This window comes from Staurois parvus, unplaced genomic scaffold (assembly GCF_062004578.1).
Source record: "Staurois parvus isolate SC_StPar_1 unplaced genomic scaffold, SC_StPar_1.0 ptg000562l, whole genome shotgun sequence".
NCBI lineage: Eukaryota > Metazoa > Chordata > Amphibia > Anura > Ranidae > Staurois > Staurois parvus.
Window position 1 is genome coordinate 1,784,585 of NW_028318358.1, and position 22,506 is coordinate 1,807,090.

Below are 22,506 nucleotides of genomic sequence, written 5' to 3' on the forward strand. Positions count from 1 at the left end.
CTCTTCCTCACTCTATTCACAAAACTAAAAATGAATGTCTGGAGTTAGGCTTCTCTACAGGTAAAGGTAATTTTACATATGTATTGTATGTGCAAATGTTAAAATCAATCTCTCTTTGACATTCATTTTAGGTTTACTGGTAGAAAATACAGACTGCTCAATAGTCTACTAAGATTAGACACTAAAGGGAGATTTCCAGGATATTCCCATTTGTTTGTGTCCCTCCAAGTATTAACGCCCTGAATGTAAAAATATAATATATACTGAAATAGGCAAGGACATCAAGGGCTCTCCCACATTCCGAGAGAGTGCAGGTTGTTGAGACAGTAAGAAAAAGGTAAGTAAACTTCCCCTAGACTAAATGAGCATTTATTTCTTGCTGCTATCTGGGAAAGATGAAAGGGGGGTTCATAAACTATTGAAAAGTTATGGCTGACTGGAGTTTAGATTTAACGTATCACTATTAAGAATGGTTTTTGTTGCTTCGGTTACCCAAAGCCGACCAAAGCATCCAAAGATTAGTTGTAATTTTCTATGGTATTTTTGAATTTGAGTGGTTCCTGTAAGGGAATATTGACAGTTGATATGTCGGGATCCAAAGCTTACTGTTAATAAAAGGTACTTCTAAAACATAAAGAGATGGGGTCCAAGCCTAGGGAGAAACAGAAACCCTACATTACTTTGAAGGATGATCACTAGCTTAAAAGGAAATTTGGGTTGAATTTCTTGAATTCCCTAAAAATTAGGTATTGTAACTACGTAACTACATAACTGTCGAATCCACAAAAAAAGAAATTTAATTCTTTTTTTGCAATTTAAGCTTCTAACCGTTTGTGTAATTTTTTTCCGATTTTCATTGGTTTTTAAGGTCTCCCTACTTCGTAACCATTGTTTCATCATTCTTCATGGTGTATGGTTAAATGATCCACGCACACCCAGCAGGATGTGCGTGTTACACAAGATTTAAAGCACCCAGCTTCGGTTTCAGGCTAGTTATAGGCTTTAAAGAAAGGAAGGAATGCATCAGTCATTGCTGCGTTTTGGTAATCATTGTGAGTCATAAAGCAGAATTTACAGAAACCACAATAGAAGCAAATATTTTACTGTAAGAATTATGCAGTACATTATTGGATCAAAATTAAAAATGGTAAAGCAAAAGGCAATTTGTAGGGTGGTTTGCGTACATCGCTTCTGCTGTAGTGTTTTATAACAATACAAAGGAACTATGAAGAAAACTGGGAACCCTACAGAATAAGTCCAGGCATCTTCTATGCTTACTTCTAAATGACCATTCATTCACATGTATTTATTTTAGATGCAATTTAACTCTTGAAAGTGAAACTAACGTCAATGGGGAGTTTTGTGCCTTTGTTTTTTTAGTGCTCATATTCCATATATCACATGTAAAACACACTGTATACATTTTAAATGCTCACATGTAGCTGTATAAAAAATCCTTTGCACCCAAAAAATGTTTGTTAAACGCATAGAAAGGCATAAAAAGTACACCTACAATGCATTTTTAAAGGAAAAGTAGGGTCAAAGCTCTTTTGGTCCTAATTCACCTGTGGTTCACAAGAGTGCATTTTGTTCTGCTAAAGTCCGCAGCCAGCTGGCATCACAGAACCAGTCCAGGCTCTGGAAAGATCCCGACTTTAATGTCAGGATCCACCTAAATGTCTAGATCAGCAGATGGCTCAGCCTCTCAGTGAGCTGCTGAGAACCTGACTAAGCGTCTCCCTCCCCCTCCACAATCTGGAGCTCCAGTGAGTGCTGGAAGGGCAGAAAAGACTGACTGACAAAGAGTATGCTTTTTTTTTTTTTTTTTTGTAGAATCCCCAACTTCTCTTTTAAAGGTGGTCATGCACTGATCAAAGTTCAGCTGAAAATGATAAAAAAAAAATAAAATAGCAGTGTATGGCCAGCTTATAAGACACAAACAATGGGGGGGGGCGGTATAGTGATATGTGTATGGTGCTCAAGAACAGATATTAACAAAGCTTTGTGGCTTATAAACTCCTTTGAAGGAGATGCTAATGCTATATTTCCACCAACCTGATTCTAAATAAGATAGTATGGCCAGTGGTTGTAAAGGCTGACAGTTTTTACCTTCATGCATTCTATGCATGGTAGTAAAAAGCCTTCTGTGTGCTGCTCTCCCCACAGCCCTTCCAATACTCACCTGAGCCCCCTCTCGATCCAGCGATGTGCACAGGAGCCTCAGCTGTCCCAGGTCTCTCTTTCCTCACTGGCTGAGACCCAGGAGCAGGAGCCATTGGCTCCCACTGCTGTCAATCAAAACACCAGTGAGCCAATCAGGAGAGAGTGGGGCTCAGGAGCAAGCACGCACCAGTGCCCCATAGCAAGTGGCTATCTATTGGGGCACTGGTCAAGGATCAACGGGGAGAAGCCAGGAGTGATAGAAGAAAAACAATGCAGCTCTGTGCAAAATCATTGCATAGAGCAAGTAAGTATGACATGTTTGTTTGTTTTTTTTTAAAATGAACCTTTAATATCACTTTAAGCAAAGAGGTTTTTAATTCCTTGTTGCATCACAGTGCTGTTGAACTTACTACAGCTACATCCTGTCTAGATGCACTCGCTCCAGCAGCAGCTTCATGTCATTGCTCAAAGCAGACTTCCATATATAAAGAAAATAAAATAGTAGTAGGAGAAAATAATGTGGCTTTTAAGGTACCATACCATTATGGGTATAAAGATGCATAATCATAAACAGTATTGGATAAAATAGAGCATATTTTATTATGACATTTTAAAAAAAAACACACAGAGTGGTAAGCAAGACAAACGCCAATGTAGGCGCATACATAATGAGTCAACAAAAATATAAAGAAATAATAGTGGACAAAGACTCTGGCTCGGGATGTGAGAATGTCACGGGCAAGAGTTCTAAAACCCTATTGATACTATCAAAAGAATTGATCATCATCAAACTGGTAAAACAATTACAGACATGAAAGATATGAAAACTGTTGGTAATTAGTGGAAATATCTAAATTCATATAGACTACCCAAATGATAGACCATTGGGTGTAATTTGAGAAGGATGGTAATTCCACTAGAAACCAAAAATGCTTTTCCCTAAAATTGAATCCAAAACTGAATAATCAATCAAAAGATCCGACACTTTTCATGGGATGTGACCCACTTCTTCAGGGAAAGTGGAAAAACTGAGCAACAATGCCTACAGTGGTATCAAAAATATACAACCAATTAACAATGAAAATACAGATAAAGCATAACAGTGTACACAAAATTATATAAAGCAATTAATGAACAAAGAGGCAGCAAATAACCAGTCGATGATAGCACTCTGTTCAATAGCAGCACCTGAGGTACATGAAGATCAGTAGTAATTGGATACACTGAGGGAGATTTTCTGAGCTCCGGGGAGGAAGCCACCAATACGAGAATACCTGAGATCAAATTGAGTAGCAAACGCCAAGCCGTTGTTCTAAGGGTCCATAAAATAATCAGTGATTAGAGACTGAAAAATTCTCTTTTTATAAAAAAAGCCTCTCCCATCTCTGAAAAAAAAAACAACTACACCTCTTTCAGAGATACAAGTAATAGCAATACAAATAATAGTTATATTGGACAATCCAATATAAGCTTACTTTAAAAATCTCCTTTCAAGTTGTGAGTGCAGCCTGTCTGCTGATCATCTCTTTCCACAACTTCCTGGATTCCCTGCATGTTGTGTAGCTTCTCCTCTGCTGTTTACTTTCAATTTCCAAGGCCAACATATCGCATGGCACCTTGAAAACTGCAAGCAGTGATTCCTGTACTGACTCCTCCTCTCAGCACCACTGTAGGTGTAGAAGGCAGGCTCTGTGAAATCAGTGACACAGCAGGCAATATCGGTGGGTGATTTTATTATTCTCTCTATCACCATTTAGAGGCTTTAACCACTTTTCTGCTGTGGACTATTATTTTGCTAGTGCTGTTTATAAGCGACATTGAAGAAAACAAACACGGATGGCCATACCATTGTGCACATTGATGGATGTAAACAGAACCATCATTAGACAGCTTATTTCTCAGACAATGTATACCAAGCCAATCTAATCTGCTCTGTACCATGTGATCGCTGTATTGACCAAACATGGTGATCACCCATGTAAAAACACTACAGTTTACATTGGAGATCCATCCCCTTTCCATTTACAGCTGAGGAAGTAGGAAATAGTAACTTTATTTTAACTGCTTCCTGTCCGCCCTATAGTAGAAATACTGCTACAGGGCGGCACCGGTGCACAAAATTACGTATAGATACGTGATTTTTCATTTCCGGTTAGGGGGCGCGTGCCCTACCCGCACCACCATTCGCGGTTGCGTTGGTCAAACACCGGGTCCCGGCTGGTAATTACTCGCCAGCACCCAGTGATTTCCTAAGATCTCCAAAGGGGAGGAGGACTGTTTTGTTTACTAACAGTCTTTCTCCCTGTCAGCTCGGGCACACTGCTCTGGATGGCTGTTCACAGCACAGCCATCCAGAGCAGTGTGATTACAGTGAAGCACACTGACACGGCCCCCTAGTAAAACACTCCCTGCACACAATTAACCCTTTAATCACCCCTCATGTTAACCCCTTCCTGCCCAGTGCCATTAGTACAGTGTCAGCGCTTTTTTTTTTAGCACTGATCACTGTATTGGTGTCAGTGACACCAAGTCAGTTCCCCCCAGTGTCAGAATGTCTGCTGCAGTCCCACAGTCCCGCTATAAGTCGCTGATCACCACCATTACTAGTAAAAAAAAAAACATTCCAGTATATATACCACCATTTGTGAACACTATAATTTTCATGTAAACCAATTAATTTACACATATTGGGATTTTTTTTTTTAGCAAAAACATGTAGCAGAATACATTTTGGTGTAATTTTATGATGAAATTTGATTTTTAAATTTTTTTTACTGGACATTAATAGCAAAAAGTCAAAAATATTGGTTTTTTTTTTCAAAATTGTCAGCCTTCTTTTTTTATAGCACAAAACATAAAAAATGCTCAGGAAGGGGGGTAAATCCTCAGTAGGGAAAGTGGTTAATGTAGTTTTTTTTTCAACTACATCCCCATCCTTACCTATACATCTGATCTTCAGCCTATTTTTCTGGGTTGTATACAAAACATTCACCTCCCTTATCCAGTATGTGTGCACAATAACCCTTTCATCTCCATGTTCCCACTGAATGTGGCCTGTATATTAACCACTTCAACTCCACTTCCTGTACATTAATGTATCTAGTCCACCATTACTAAGCTGCATGTTTTAACTACCTCAATAACGGCATGTTTCTTCATTTGCATAAAATTGGGGCAAAAATAGATTACCTTGGGGTGCCATACTTCCCAAAAAGGGTTCATTAGGGTGTTTATGTAATGTCTTTTGAATTTTTCTTTTGAATGGTTTATAACAGAAAGTAAGAGTGTTTTTGTTTCTCAAAATGTTTGGTTTTCGTATTTTCTTTATATAGTAACAAAAAAAACAGCGGTTGTTGAATACCACCAAAGAAAGCTTTAGAAAATCAGACTCATAATTGTGAGTGTTTGTGAAAGCATTTTCTTACTCGACAACTTAAATTGATATTAAAGACAATTAAAAATTTAAAAATAAATAAATAAACATGTTATACTTACCTGCTCTGTGCATTGGTTTTCCACAGGGCAGCCCCAATCCTTCTCTTCTGGGGGCATCCAAGCAGGCTCACTTCTAAGCTGATGTTCTGCATGTCCATTCACACACAGAGCTGCTGCTCAGCCTCGCCCTCTCTCTCTTCTCATTGACTCACTGGTTGTGATTGACAATGGCTCCCATCGCTGGATCGCCATGTAAGTATTATAGGGGCTGAACAGTGGAAAGCAAATGTGGTACAGCAAAAAGTGAGCCCTCTACTAAAATTCAGAGCAGCAAGCATTATACAGGAGTAGTTAGCTCTTTTCTTGTATATGGCTTTGCCCCTCTGGATTGAAGTACAGCCCTTAACCTCCTTGGCGGTATTCCCGAGTGTAGCTCGGGGTAACATTTCAGTACCAAAAGCGGTAACCCCGAGCTACACTCGGGAATACCATGCGGCGCTGCTCCGGCATGTGTTCTTCACTTACCTTACCCTGCGCTCCCACGATGTGTCCCCTGCAGCGTCCCCGGCCATCTCCTCCGGCCGATGCCGGCATCCGGCTTCTGTGTCCTGTCCCTGTGACGTCGGGACGTACGGGCGCCGCCGCCGCCGGGAAATTTAAAAATTTTAAAAAATGACATTTTTTTTTTTTTCATTTTACACAGTAAAACATTGCTGTTTCAACCTATTTCACATACATTTGTCCCTAGTGCTTTGTCCTGCGCCCTGCCTGCATTTTGTCTGTTCTTTCTGCCTGGAAACTGAGAAATGTCCATGGCGTCCAAAAAGTGTCCCTTTAGGTCAAAAGCGGTTTAGATCAGCTAGAGAACAGCGATAGTAAATCAGAACCACTTGCAGAATTGAGTGATAATGATTCGTGGGGGAAATTCGTCATCAGACACTGAAAACGATTTTGCGACTGAGCTCAGCAATGTGCGAACTTGGCGCTCTATTTCACATTTCAGTGTTTTTGGTTTGATTATATTATTGAATTAAATTTTTTATTATTTTTATGATTATTTATTAAATTATAATTTATGATTTTGTGTTTCAAATTTTATCATACCCGGGATGTTTACTAGACTCTTGTTCGGACAGATTTCAGTGAGTTTTTCCTAAAAATTACAGCCTACAATAAAAAAAAATACATATTTCCATGCAAAAAAATGGTACCGCTTTCAGCACCAAAAATCTGAAATAATCATACCGCCAGGGAGGTTAAAGTGATTCTAAAGGTTTTTTTTTTTAAATAACAAACATGTCTTTACTTACCTGCTGTGTGCAGTGGGTTTGCACAGAGCAGCCTGGATCCTCCTCTCCTCAGGTCCCCCGCTGGCGCTCCTGGCCCCTGCTTCCTGTCAGGTACCCCCACAGCAAGCAGCGTGCTATGGGGGCACCCGCTGCTCCTGTATCCATTCACACACACAGCCATTGCTCGGCCCCAACCCCTTTCTCTTCTCATTGGCTCACTGGCTGTGATTGACAGCTGTGATTGACATTGCTCCCTCTTCTGTCTCAGCCAATGAGGAGAAGGAGTCTCAGGATAACCAAGACTCCAGTGCACATCGCTGGATCGAGAGGGGGCTTAGGTATTGGGGGGGGGGGCTAGGTGGATGCTGCACAGAGAAGATTTTTTATCTTCATACATAGAATGCATGAAGGTAAAAAACCTCGAGCCTTTACAACCACTTTAACAAATTCAGAGCTTGCTAGGAAGAAATGTATTAAATTACCTGATATCAAGCAAACCTGTTGTGCCTAGTGCAGGTATAGTAAACATAAGCTGTAAATAAAAGGTGTAAAACATTTGTTGCTGCAGTTTTTATTTATTAATGCAAATATATAATCTTATAGAAAACAATCACCGTAATATGTCAGTTACACTACTTAGTTTATGAATTTATTATAAAAATGAATTCGATATTATATTTACAAACATATTAAAATATATAAAGGGCTGCTTATCTGATAACCTCCTACCCCACCATGTAAAAATGTAGCGTTAAATTTAAATGGTAACATCACTCTGCCTTAATGTGGTATATTGGGAAAGCTGAGGATCCCACCACAAGGCTGAGTAGGAAGCTGGGCTATAAGGCAAGTATATTTTTCTTTTTCTATTCAATTAAATCAAGGTTTTACCTCTAAAAAAAAAACATTCCACATTTTTGCATGGAGACTTGGGACTCATGGGTGTTTTCATGACTGGTCTGTTTTAAATGTAGCAGAATGGGACATGCTTCATTTATAAGGATGTAACATGATCCATGGCAGAAGCAACAATAAACGCAAGTGTAAACTTGTATTTAATGCAAACCAGTTCAAATTCAAGTATTGTATTCCAAGTGTTGCACTACCCCTGTAGGAGTCACTGAGTTTTGGGTCCCCCTAAAGCTCTGCACAGCCAGGCAACACACATTTTTTCCACACATTGCATTCAGAGTCAGTAAACAGTCCTTGAGCTTGGTTTTGTGATTTTATTAAGAGGTTAACAACTTGGATGGGGTCTAGGGGTATATGGGATGCCCAAAGGAACTGTAAACTTGAGGACATCTTTTCTGCCAACTATGAACAAAATGTGGGTAGAACAGTCTCTCCTTGAAGAGCGCCAAAAAACCTCTTTAGTGTACCTCCTCAGACCCCAGATAAATCCTCCTCTTCACCTAGCTGCCTGAGGGTATCCCTGGGCAAGGGGGCCCAAGAGCTATAGATTTAGAACAGTCCCAGATGAAGACTAGTTGGGTATTGCACCTGGCTGCCCTCTCCTCTTATGTGGCCCAGGAGTGTAGGAATACTCATTCTGTCTTTCTCTGTTTGTTTGGTGGGTTGGTGGCTGCCTTCAGGCCTTATGCTGCACTGGCTCCTTCCCCACTTCACAGGCCTTCTTCCCAAGGATACGATGGGACAGAGGAGATCCTTCTTTCTACAATCCTGCCAGGTGGGCTCCCTTCCCTGGGGCCCCCTCCCAGGCTCCTCACTCCAGCCTTCCTCTCAGTACATTTTCCACCTGACACTGTACACCTCCATCCAGGTTCTGCCACATTTGAGGGTTGCTCTGGTCACCATCCCCAGCCTCCTGCCAGGGAATCGGCCAGGGTCCTTCAAACATGCAGATTTGGGCCTCCTCCCCTCCTCCAGAAAGCACTCAGGTTTCTGAAGGGGTTGGAGGGCTCCAGAAGCCCTGACTCATTAGAGCCTCCCAGCCTGTCCTGAGTTAACCTTACTCTCCAGGCTGACTCATCCCCATGCTGCTACTCAGCCTCTGACTAAAAACTATCCAACTAACCTGGAGGGTGTTATTCAAGGCCTTAAAAAAATACATTACAAACATGCCAGTAACAAACACCTATACATTCACCAATTTCTTTCAAATGATCTATTTGATTAAAAATAACCACATCCATCTAACTGAAATAAAACATTTAGAAGAATACAATCTTTCAACATAAAAATATTTTGGAAGAATACAATCTTTTAACATTTTACCAGTTCCGTGGAATAGTTGTGATGGCTAGACTTTGGTAGAAGCTATGTTCCGACACAGTTTTGTTGTAACAATGTTGTGTGAAAAGCTTGAATGATATGTAAGGCCGAATCATACACTTACCATAATTTCAATACAGATATTTGAATTGTTTAGCTGAAAAGCAAAAAACAAGGCTTGTGTTTAGCCACCCCAGGAAATTAGGAACCCTGAAGCAAAACTAGTGGTGTTTTGTCAACCACAAAGCTGTCTAATCCAAGAACGGGACAAGCCTCCCAACTCAGTATAAATGGATACTGCGGTTAGTAGGTGGGACAACAAAACAAAAAACGTATTTTTTTAAATAAAAGTTATTTCACAAAGTCGACAAAAAAGAATATCAACTTTCGTTGCCCTTATCTCCCCCCCCCCCAAACAAAAAAGAAAAATGGGTTTATGACACTTAAGCTATGCTATATGTAACCAGGGTTTCCATCATGTTATGTTCTGGCAGTACAAATGGAATCCCACTGCTAGTCCAAAGAATCACTGCTTTAAAATGGCGCAACCTCACTATTTCCAGCGTGTGAAGCTCCCATCATCCTCACTCACTATTTCATCTCTAGGGACAGGATGTTTTGGAAGATGAAAGGAGAGCTAATCTTGGCTCTCAATTACTTCCATACTTCTCTCTCTTTATGAGCAGAATCCCTTTTAGGAGAGGGGAGGTGGGGGTTTATGTTTCTCCCTCCTCTTGGATGGATTCCTTTTCATGCCATCTGTTTTGAACTAAAATATAATGTGATCAAACTATAACATTTTAAGCAAATTCAGCTGGGCAGAATCCTACAAAGTGGAGGTGAGAGCAAGCTCGCAATTACAGTAAATAGGGCTCGGATCTCTTATGGCAATTTATAGGTTCGGGGTAACTTAAATACCTGGATGAACTGCTCAGCAGACATTGTTGGCAATGTCCTAATAATCCATTGTGGCAGAAAAGGTTGTGTTTCTTTGAAATCAGAGAACAAGGATCTTGCCTTCTGTGACCCCTCAAATATGAACTTTTTTGATTTTCTCATTTGCTTCAGGCACAGTATTTGCTCTTATTTCCACCATGTCGATGCTACATACAATTCACTATATTGGTGTAGCATGAATGATTTACAAACATATATACTTTTGTTTACTAGAGTGTATATGGCTGTGTACACTGATCAGCCATAACATTATGATCACCCACCATAACCAGTTGAAGCATGGACTCCACTAGACCTCTGAAGGTTTGCTGTGGTACCTGGCACCAAACCATCAAGTTGCAAGGAGGGGCCTCCATGAATCGGATGTTTTATTCCAGCACATCCAACATATGCTTGCTTGGATTAGGATCTGGAGCTCATTGTTGTGTTCCTTAAACCAATCTTGAATTCATTGGACTTGGCCACCTCCTTCCACTACTCCATGGTTCAGTTCTGTAGTGCACGTACCCACTGTAGGTGCTTTTGGCTGTAAACATAGTCAGCATAGGAACCCTGATCGGTCTATGGCTACTCAACCCCATATACAACAAACTGCAATTCACTGTGTGTTGACACCTTTCTATCTGAACCAGCATTTAACTATCTTAGCTACAGTAGCTCTTCTATAGGATCAGTGAGCTCTTGGCCACCCATGACCCTGTTGCAGGTTTGCTGGTTTTCCTTCCTCAGTCCACTTTTAGGTCCTGACCACTGCAGACCAGGAACATCTCACAAGAGCTGTAGTTTTGGATATGCTCTCACCTAGTCATCAAGCCATTACAATTTGACTCTTGTTAAAGTCTCTCAAATCCTTATGCTTGCCCATTTTTTCTGCTTTCAGCACATCAACTTCAGGGACAACATGTTCACTTGCTGTCTAATATATCCCACCCACTTTCAGATGCCATTGTAACGGGATAATCAATGTTATTCACTTTATCTGTCAGTCAAATTGTTATGGCTGATCAGTGTATATCATCTCTTTGTAAACATTTCATTCTTAATAAGAATTATTGACATCTGAGCACAAAACTCATCAATTTAGGATCACACTTTGAGAGGTAATAATTAAGTAAATATTACCAACCAGGAGCTTCCCCAGACATTAGGACTTTTCTGCACAGTTGGACATTAACAATACACTTCAGGGCACAGAAGAAAGCTTTGTGCCACCAGGATTGTCTTAAAAAGGTTGTTAGACTGATGGAAAATTTGTTAAACTGGTTGGAAAAGTTCACAGGCCAGGCAATTGTTCTACCTTGTCCATGCTGGGAGAAATGCCAGGGCTGTGCTAGGTACATATGGAAAGACTCAAAGGATAAAAGGTGCATGTGTGTAAGTATTGGTTGGGAAAGTTAAGTTGGAAGTTGAACAATTTCTTAAATGTCCACCTGTAAGATGCTCCTTTGTTGTGTTAATAAAATACCTTCTAAACCTGATACTCTACAAAAACTGTTGTGCCTCCCTGCTACACAACATGACTCTTGTTTCCTATAAGTGCCAGAGTTTGAGGGTTATAACTAAAACCCATGTCAAACACACATTGGAAAATAAATATCTATCCTTAAAATACTTTAAAGTGTCTACTTGGTATCATTAATGTACAGAGCACAGACACCTGTATGGATCAGGCATAACATCATGTCCACCCACCATAACCCATTGAGGCATGGACTCCATTTGACCTCTTAAGGCATGATCCTATCTTAATGCAATGGTCAATACAATACTTGGGAAAGGATCAGGCTATTAGTAAGTGATGGGGAAGGTGCAAAATTAAGCACTACAGAATGATATTTCCAGTAATGTTTTGCTAAAAAGATCTGTGGTGAGATGAATGAATGTTCAACTTGAAACATGAGGGTAATTTTAGAGCTTTTTCAATACTATATATGTGCCTGTTCATTATTGGTTTCTCATGAGTATGGAAATATTTTTTAGCTTTGTCATAGACTTTTATTGTGCTATATTTTGCAATTGATTGTGTATTGTGGCAATGCTTGGCAAAATACTTGCATAGTTTAGCTCCATTTGTATTGTACAATCTTTTGTACATTATTGTAAAAATTCAGTCTTCCCATCCAAGATACAAAATGCCTGACTAGTGTATTCAGTATCTTTTTTTATATATATATTAGGTGATTTATTATTATTATACAGGATTTATATAGCGCCAACAGTTTGCTCAGTGCTTTACAATAGAACAGGAGACAATACAGCAACAATACAGTTCAATACAAGAGGGAAAGGAGGGCCTTGCTCCTTGGAGCGTACAATCTAGGAGATTTAGATGATTTATTAAAAAAAACATGAAGAAAGAAAAAACAAGTATTTTGTAGCAGATGGTCAGATTTTCTCCTTTCATTTCTCTTCTTGGGCAGTAATATTTTAAATTTTTGACAGTCTTCCTAATAAAGAAACTATAAGTAGCATGGCATCTTACATCTACATTATATACGCTGTTTATCTTAATGCTCCCCTTCTCCCATTAAAAATGTATTTCATGCGAATTTACCAACATGTTTCATTTGAGTTCTCAGTCCTCATTACCTAAACTACAGCGCATTTATGAAGTATTCAGACCCCTACACTTTCTTTTATTTTGTTATGTTGCAGCCTGATACTACAGTTGTTTAAATTAATTTTTCCTCTTGATATATTCAAATTGGTTTACTAAAAGTGTAACGCATGTTCACTTTGCAAGAGTTTCACTTAGCTTAGTGAATGTGGTAAAAATTTACTTTGCAAATACCTATCATGTACAAGAAAAAAAACATAATTTGCATGGTTAGGTTCAGCACAGCTTCACCTCATTTACTAATCTAAGGGATAATTACCTTGCAAAATGAAAACTCTTCCAAAATGATCATGCTCTATTTTTCCAGTAAATCAGGATTAAGTTATCATATTTTGTGTTGAAGGAGATGAAAAAAATATAAAAATTAAATGATGCAACAGAAATCTGTAATCTGATATTTATTTTAGACCTAAGGGATTTTTGGATGGAGTGGGGAAGGGTCAGACTCTGGTCTGTGTCCTGGTCTGTGTACCCATTGGAGAGATTCACCCTTATATTTTATTAATAAACTGTCATTGAAAAAGAAAGTGAGGAGACATCCAAAATTTTAGAGCTGTTCCCAGACCAAGAAGTAAGTGGAAAACTTACAATGGGGATACCTCTTTTGGAGACAACCACCTAAGGGGTATTCCCCACAGTGTGGAAGATTTCCTCTAAATTTCTGTTGCTTCTCTGGGACAGGGAGTGAAAGAAATTTCCCCAATGATACACAGACACAAACAAAAGAAAAAAAAAAACCCTAGCAGGTTTTAAAGACTCCCTGATCTGTTAAAAAACGGAAAGAAAAACTTTTTTGGCTATATAAAAAATGTATACTGTAACTAACACACTTGACAAAACTCACAAAGGTTGACTTAAATTTGCTGACAATGTGGCATTGTTTAGTGATATTAATGCATGGCCTCAACTTCCTATAACATCTTTCAGTGCTATAACTGAAACTTCAGCAAGTAATTCGCAGGCCTGGGCATAACTATCTTGAATATAGGGATGTATTAATACAAACTTTTTGGGAATTTTCTTATTCTGTAAAGGAAGTATCTTTGCAGTATCCATCAGAGCTAATATTTTTAAAGATGATGTATTCTTCACAAATATGTCCATGTAATAAAGTATATGTTTTAAAAACTTTTTTTGAGTATATGTGTAATTTTATGGTTGCTGCATTAAAGTCCCATAGGGGGATTCTCTAAATACATTTATGTTGGGGACGAGCAGCTAGATACTCGACTCTCTGTTACAAAATGATTGAATTAAGAGCTTTGTATCTGCTTTTAATTTTTAACACAACAGATTTAAACTGAATCATCATGCATGACATTACAACACTAATGCTAGATGGTTGAAGTACATTTTGGCATCAGTTCATTGACTGTTTTTTTTTACTATATGGTTATCGTCCAAAATTAACATAAATGTCTAGTTATTATATTTTAAAATGTAATTTAATTTACATGTTACATGTTACATGTACAGTAAGCCTGACACCACAAAAATGGTAGTATATCACTGGATAATACTTTGATTGCGAGCAATATTAAAGATTTGTATTTGCTAGTAGCTGAACACTTCAAATCCTTTACAGAAATAAACTGAAGAACTCCACCAAAGATTTGTATCTTAATTAACAACATAATGCAATCTAAGCCCAAAATGTCATCAACTGCCAACATAATTTTCAGATTTGCACTTGACTGACTTGGTGTGTGCAGTACCTTCTGAGTCACTGACCTGCAACAAGAACACAAATCTTGAGTTTTGACTTAACTGTATGCCTGTTCTCGGTTAGTAACTCACAAAACTGAAGCTAAAGCCAGCCAGGCATTTTCAAAAGGAAGGAAGTCAGCAATGGCATCCAATATATCTCACACAGTATAGGTTTTCCTTAATACTGTAGGGGTTTAGAGAAATAAGGGGGCAGAGCAGAAAGTATGGTAATAGTCAAGTGTTTCATGTAGAAGTAATTTGGAAGATATAAACCCAACAATGCCCTAGGTTTGTCTGTAATTTGTGAGAACTTTGAGGAGATCCTAAAGTGTTACTGAAGTATACAATTTTTTTTTTATTAAAATAACAAACATGTTATACTCACCTACTCTGTGCACAGACCGGCCCCGATCCTCCTCTTCTTGGGTCCTCCGTCGGTGATTTCGGCTCCTCCTCTTCTTTGTGTGTTCCCCATAGCAAGCTGTTTGCTATGGGGACACAAGCTGCGTGCATGCTCCTGACCTGTGTGTGTACAGAGCCACCTACCCACTTCCTGTTCACTATATTTGATTGACAGCAGCAAGAGCAAATGGTTCCTGCTGCTTTTCGAGTCCTTGTGTGAAGGGGAAGCGAGGGGAGAAGAGATGCAGCCGTGCACAGCACCGATATCTTCTCCACTCTCTTCCCCTTTACACAGGTAAGGGGGAGCACAGGGAGACTACATTTTTTTTTATCTGAATGCAAGCAATACATTAAGGAAAAACATTTTTGGGTTTAGCATCACTTTAAAGAATCTGTTAAAGATGCCCAAACTAGCTCAGTGTGCTAGCTAAAAGGTGAAGCAACTCCTGTATAAGTTGCTGGGCATCAACCTAAATCCTGGAAGATTGCAGTGGAGCAACTGTGATCTAGGTCAACAAAACCTAGCTGGGTTCAACACTAAAGTGTAGTTACCATTTTACTTACAGTCTTCCCTCAAAAGGGACATAAGCATCCACAAAAATGTTCCAGCCTCCTGTTTTTATTTCTTAAAAGCGTAAGCTTCAGATTTACTCTCAAAAACCTTCTAGCGAGCAACAGTAGGCATTTGCCAAAACACAGAGCTGCTTGATTTTACATGGAATGCACTTCTCATGAGTCCACCATCAAGTCTTTGCATACAGAGGCACATGTAGCCTCAGCAACACAGCCAGACAGGCCCTCCAGCTCAGCAATGCTGACTTGGCAAACACCATTCCAACAATTTTTACATTCAGAGTGTCAGCAGATCCCAGCATTTAAGTGTGTTGCTCCAGGCAATAAGGTTGACTCAGTGTAATGCACAAGCTAGGACTTAGCCCTTGGGTGGTTCAGTGGATATGCAGCCAGCTAAAGAATAGATGCCAGAGTTTGTTTGTAAATGGTGTTTACTTGGAACAGAGACCAGTCACTAGTGGTGTACCACAAGGTTTGTTGGGTAAGGTATGTCTTTTTTGCTGATGACACAAAGGTGTGTAATACGGTTGGTATCCCTGGAGGTGTATGTAACATGGAACATAATTTGGCATTTGCTGGAAGATTGGTCAAAGAAGTGGAAATTGCAGATCAATGTTTCTAAATGTAAAATAATGCACCTAAGGAAAAATAATCCCTTGAGAGAGTACAACATTGGGGTACAGTGTTGTCCAGCACTTTAGAGGAAAGGGACTTGAGGGTACTTATTTCAGATGATTGCAAAATGAGGAAACAGTGTGACCAGGCAGTGGGGAAAGCAAATAGAATTCTAGGATGCATCACTAGAGGGGTCACCAGCAGGAGGAAGGAGCTCCTGATTCCCCTATATAGATCTTTAGTTGGACCTCATTTAGAATACTGTGTCCAGTTCTGAAGATCTCAGTTACAAAAAGATATAAGATAGAACGAGTCCAGAGACAGGTGACAAAAAGGGTGAAAGATCTGGGGGGATAAACATATCAAGAGTGACTTCAGGAACTTAACATGTACAGTCTGAAGGAAAGAGAAACCTTTAAAAATATCAAGGGGGTGAATAAGGTTCAGAAGGGCAGTATTTTCAACACAAAACCAAAATCAAGGAGACATGACCTTAAACTAACTGGAGGAAAGTTCAAAACTAATCTCATAAAGTACTATTTTACTGAAAGAGTAGTTGAAGCTCGGAATAAACTTCCAACAGAGGTAGTGAGCCAGTCAACAGTAAATAGCTTCTAACATGCGTGGGACAAGCATAGATCTATACTCAGACAAAAAAGTTAACAAAAAAGAAAAACCAAAGAAAAAAAACAAAAAAAAAACAAAAAGAAAAAAAACCAAACAAACCCTCTCCCCCCCCAAAAAAAACACACACCCACACAGAAAACTGGCAGACTCAATGGACTGCTCGGCATTTTTCTGCCACCACTTTTGTATGTTTCTGCACTCAGACAGTTATGTTTAAGGTCAACGTCATCTGTCTGAGCGCATCACACCAGGTCACAACCTTTTAGTACCTCCTCCTGATTTATATAGAGGAGGTATAAACAACAATTCCTGCACCTAAGTCACAGTATAATGTAAGAAAGAAGATGAAGACCTCTTTCAGGGACTTAGCAAAAAAGGCTGAATGCTCCTCTGTGAAGAATAATCTATGTACCCAGAGGCGGACTGACCATTCGGAAACTCGGGCACTGCCCAAGTGCCCAGGGTCAGTAAGGGGCCCCATGAGATGCCCCTGGTACCTTTCATAGGCTTTTTTGGGTGTGGTTTGATTGTGGGCGAGGACACAGGGGCCCCATGATCCCCTATTGCCGGAGGCCCCATGAGTTGTCAGTCCGCCCCTGTATGTACAGTATATAAAAATACTTGTTACACAGCTCATCAATAATTATCTGGTATATGTAAGCAATTATATTTAGTTCAATGGTATTTTAAGAAATGGTATAAGAGTACAACATTGTGAAAAGCAAAAAGTATTTTAATTATAATACTTCAATTTTCTGACCTAATGCCATAATAAATCTTGATAGTTTCTTTCTATGGTTTTACATGTCATATGAAGTCATGCTAGTAAATTTGCAGACCGAGAAGTTACAGACATGCATTAGGAATGTACATGTGTGTGAGGATCCCATTGGTGTTGGTGAAGGACACGGCTTTCTCTGTGTACAATTTTCCCCTCCCTTTTGATGGGGCACAATTTATCTGACTCCTCTTGTTAAATTCTTATTACTGGCAAGTGAGTATTTGCAGAGCACATGTTTCCAAGCACTAATACAATAGACTAAAAGCTTGCCAAAATGTTGAAAGGGGTCATTGGTATTGCTTTGGGAACTTTGTAATAAACAGACATTTCTTTTTGATGAATCTTCTGTGTTTACAAGCCTTGCCTTCCACCCACATGTGTTTAGAGATGATTGTTAACTCCAAGTTGTTCGGTTAGCAGGGCTGAAAAAAAGACCATTGTTAAATCTCTAAGTTTCAATGGTACACAAACACAAAACCAAACTGCTAGTAGAACACATCATTTGTATTCCTTTGTGCTTTAATTAGTAAGGAGCATGTGCAACAAATGATCTTTAACACTTAATGTGTTACTAAACCCAACATTATAATCAAGCTGTATATGCAGTAGGCATATAAGCAAGAAAACAAGTAAGCATGCTTGTTATACTCACTGTGGAACCTAAGGGGTTATTCCTCCCTATTGTGTAAAAATGCTGTTTGATCCTGTCTTCTGTGATCCTCCCCTTCTTTGAATATCCCCAATCCATCTGCCATTGTAAAGAGCAGCAGTGGCAAGTCTGCACATGCTCTGTTTGGTGTGTATTGCTAGAGAGGTTTTTTTTGAGGGGGAGGGTACATGTGATCAGCACGGGGCCAATCAGTACTGTTTAGACAGAGGGTCAGGGGTTATGCAGCTTCATAGGACAGTCAGAGGATAATGAAAACTCCTCCTACAAGATTGACCAGTGCTGGAATGGGCACTGATAGAAGTTACAAGACTGCTATATACTGCTGATGAGAAAACATATTTAGCAGTTTATATTTACTAAAATAATTGCATTTCCAAGTTCTGTGTACTGTGGGAGACCAGATATAATAAATGCAGGTCATGGATTTAGAACCACTTTAAGAGCTGACTCACACATGTGTGCGGTGAGGACTAAAGCTCAGGTTTCACAGCTAATTGATACAGTAGTTGTTCACCGGTTCATGTCAGGTTTACATCAGGTTCAGGACAGGATTCGCTCAGGATCTTATCTTATTCACACATACGCGATTTAGAAACAGTTACCATAGAAGTCAATAGCCTGTAATCTGCACCTGAATCAGACTGCACTGCTCAGAAATCGGACATGACTCTTTTTAAAACTGCACCGAATCTGCACCGCCATTGCACTGGAAATATGTGAACAGGCACCATAGGAAGCAATGTTTTTTCCCATGTCATGCGGATTGGATATGGTTCAAACCACATCCAATCCACATATATGTGAACTGGCACTAACTTTGATAACGAATTTTGGGTAAAGAACTGATCTAAGGGGTTGGCATTTTTCTGACAATCAAATACTGTGATGCAGAATCTATGGAGTGCCTGCAAAATGTGCGTGCAGCTTAGTGTACAATTAGGAAGAAAAATGCTAGCAGGCAAGTAAGAAACATTTATAGGAGAAGAGACACACAGGGGTGTATTTATTAAAGGCAAGTAGACTGTGCACTGTTCGAGTGCAGTTGTACTAATTTTCCCTAGGGTTTAAGTACTGTGGCAAAGTTTAGCTGTGCAAAGAATACCCAATCGGGTGTAAGAAAAATAAAAAACAGCATTTTTGCTTGCACATTATTGGATGATGGAAATTAGCAGAGCTTCACCACATTCACTAAACTTTGGGGAAAATGAGTGCAACTGCAAGTGAGCAGTCTATTTGCCTTTAGTAAATCAACCTAAGTCTCTTCTGCCATAACAAGCTATCAGTTAGCATTTCTTTTTTTTCCCACATTTTTAAGGTGTTTGCAATCCATATATAAGGACCACACCTACAACGCTCTAAATGTTTCACTGACTCTATTGTTAAGAGGCTTGATTGCAAAAAACTGGGACTTGCCTATTTCCTCCCCTGAACCTATTCTCTGATTATTTTTGTCTTTCCCTCCTTTCCTTTTTATATCTTATTGAACATATAACTCATCTCTTTTTAATCGTCACGTTGTAAACTTTCAGCACTGAATTCTCCAATGTCTTCTATGCAATGTTCAGAGGTAGAGAGCTTGATATCTAGTTTCCTCTAAAAACGAACACATTTGTTGTGTCATGGTTATGAGAACTATAGCAAAGGGTATTGCTACAGTATTCCCTAACCTAAGAATGTAGACAGCTAGTATTTACTTTAAATGGGCACACAAAGTAATGATCTTGTGTCATTCATATGTGAATTGTAATAATGGGCTCTCTTTAATTTTGGTTAACATGTGGGCACATGAATGTTGTATTGGGGTAAATATTAGAAAAAAACATCAGACAATGGGCTCATCATCTACAACCTAACATGAGATATCTCCTAAACTAATATATAGGTAAACTGAATACATATCTTTTTTTTTTTTACAGGTGTGCCAGGAGTGGCCATCAAAAGGACTAATAAATGGTCATCTGCTCCCTTTGATGGCTCCAACTTGTCAACTTCTCTTACAGCTAGGGGACTCTACAAGAGTTCATTGACAGGACAATACTGCCATTGAACCTGGATAATGCTTCTGGAAGACCATTATAAAAATAGGATCTGTGAAGTGTAATATGTTATCTTGGATGCAAGAACATCACAGCTGAGCTTTTCACTCCGCGAATGTAAAAATCAACTGTGGACACTTAACCACTTGTAAAGAAATCCTGTGGAAATTATTTATTCAGGAAAATTGGGAAGCCGAACAAATGTTGGCCTGTTCTTCAAAGATAATCTGGAAAACAAAAGTTGAAGCAACATTTCTGTGAAGCTACGCCACATAAATCCGGCTACCTGTCTATATACTCTTCTCCAGGCTTTATGGACATCATGGTGTTTGCTTTGCACATATCTCCAGCTTATCTGCATGTATCAGTCATGAAAAGAAGGAAGTTTGTATGTTTTAGGAGAAGCATCAGTATACTCTAAAACCCTGACCACTTATGTGTGAAAAAAGAAACCCTTTGTTATTTCAATTTACACCAGAAATATAGAGAATCAGCAGAAAAATGTACTTAAAATAATCATATTATCATCAACAAAAATATAGTTAAACAAAAGGGAAGACATTGCATTATATGCTTTAAAAGAATCAAAAAAGCATGGAATGAAATGAAAGAACCATAGCACAATACATCATAGCAATGGAGCAGTGGTATTAGAATATTGTCTGCTCTTCCTCCTAGGCTTTAACAGTTATAAAGTTAACTGACAGTAAACAGTGATTTATGACATAGCACAGAAAATAAAAAACTCAGTAAAATGTAATAAAAACCTCTTCTCATCTTCACAACCAATAAATACGTAAATAAATGATGAATACTATTCCCACACATTTATACTATAAGTGGAAAAGGATTAAAGTATAGTATTAGTAAACAAAGACTTATGGGAGGATGTGCAATTAGAGCATAGCAGATGCAAAATGTCAAACACATAGGGAGAATGTTACCCCGTATGTACACACATCAATGTAAATAGCTATTCATACATAATCTATTGCCTTACTTGCAGCACATATGCACACATATCTGTGTCATGGATGGTTCATTTTGTTTTATAAATTGTCATAGTTTGCTTAAAAGAAGACTCATCCTTTGTGTTCTTTTTTTAAGTTTGCTACCCACATGGAAGAAAAATATATTTGAAATATATTTAAAAAATATTCTTCCCAAATATATTGCCATATATTTGAAATGCCACAATTTTGTCCACGTTCATTATATTTCAAAATATATTTCAATATTACATTTATATGCATGTTGAAATGCATGTTTATTACAAAATATATGAAAAATATTTTTAAAAATACATTTAAAATATACTGTATTTCTTTATAAATACAAATCTAAATATTTGGAATGCATTTTCAAATATATGTAAAAATATATGTTAAAATGACTTTTTTATATGTTAAAACAAATCTGAAGTAATTTTAACATATATTTTTACATATATTTGTAAATGCATTCCCAAAATGTAGATTTGTATTTTTAAAGACATACAATATATTTTAAATGTATTTTTACAAATATTTTTCATATATTTTGTAATAAAAATGCATTTCAACATGCAGTGAATATATATATATATATATTTATTTATTGAAATATATATTGAAATATATTGAGTATGGCCAAAATTGTAGCACTTCAAATATATGCCAATATATTTGGGAAGAATATTTTTTAAATATATTTCAGATATATTTTTCTTCCATATGGGTATGTCTCTGCATAAACTGTATATGCACACATATGAAAACACACTCATACTTCCCCAAAACTGTACACAACCAAAACCTACCCAATTATACAATCTGAATAGCTGGGGAACAAACAAATACATATTTATCATTCTCCTATTCATATTCAGAAACAAAGGCTAAGAAAACAGATGTATTCTATTGTCTCTACATAGCTACAATTTTGTGCAGACCCAAATGACAGTTACCAATCTAAGTAGGAATGTATTGTTTGTCCTCATGGTTTCATGTAAAAATAACTATCAGGAAAAGGCTATATGAAAAATATGTCCTAAGTTATACAGGTGTACCCTTATATTAGAAACCCTGCACAGGTTCCTCCACCCAACTGCTTTCTATTAGACCCAATAACAGACGTCAGATGTAGCGTACACCCGCAATACACTGCACAGCTCTCCTTTGAAGCAGGCAGTGTTTACATCTGGACTTCTTCCAACATCTGTGCTGCAGTGCCCATATGGGGTTTTCAATTCATTCCAATAAAACTGGCACTGCTGCACAGTCACTGGGAAAAAAAAATCAGATATATACATTACATGGGGCAGAGGGGAGCCGGGCAGTATTTAGCACATCTATGTTGCATCTTAGTTCTTTGACGTGTTGTGATTGATTGCGACTGTGTTGCGATTGTGATTTCTAAGGCAC

The 22,506-nt window shown here is 38.5% G+C and overlaps 1 protein-coding gene across 1 annotated transcript in view; it reads left to right on the forward strand.

Annotated features, from left to right (window-relative positions):
* LOC149450757 (twist-related protein 2-like) overlaps window positions 1–21,183 on the forward strand; it is a 70,217-nt gene extending 49,034 nt beyond the window's left edge. The window contains exon 2 of the mRNA XM_089691386.1: window positions 19,985–21,183. The gene's annotated coding sequence lies outside the window, so the exon portion shown is untranslated. The remainder of the gene's footprint in view (window positions 1–19,984) is intronic.
* The last annotated feature ends 1,323 nt before the right edge of the window (window positions 21,184–22,506 follow it).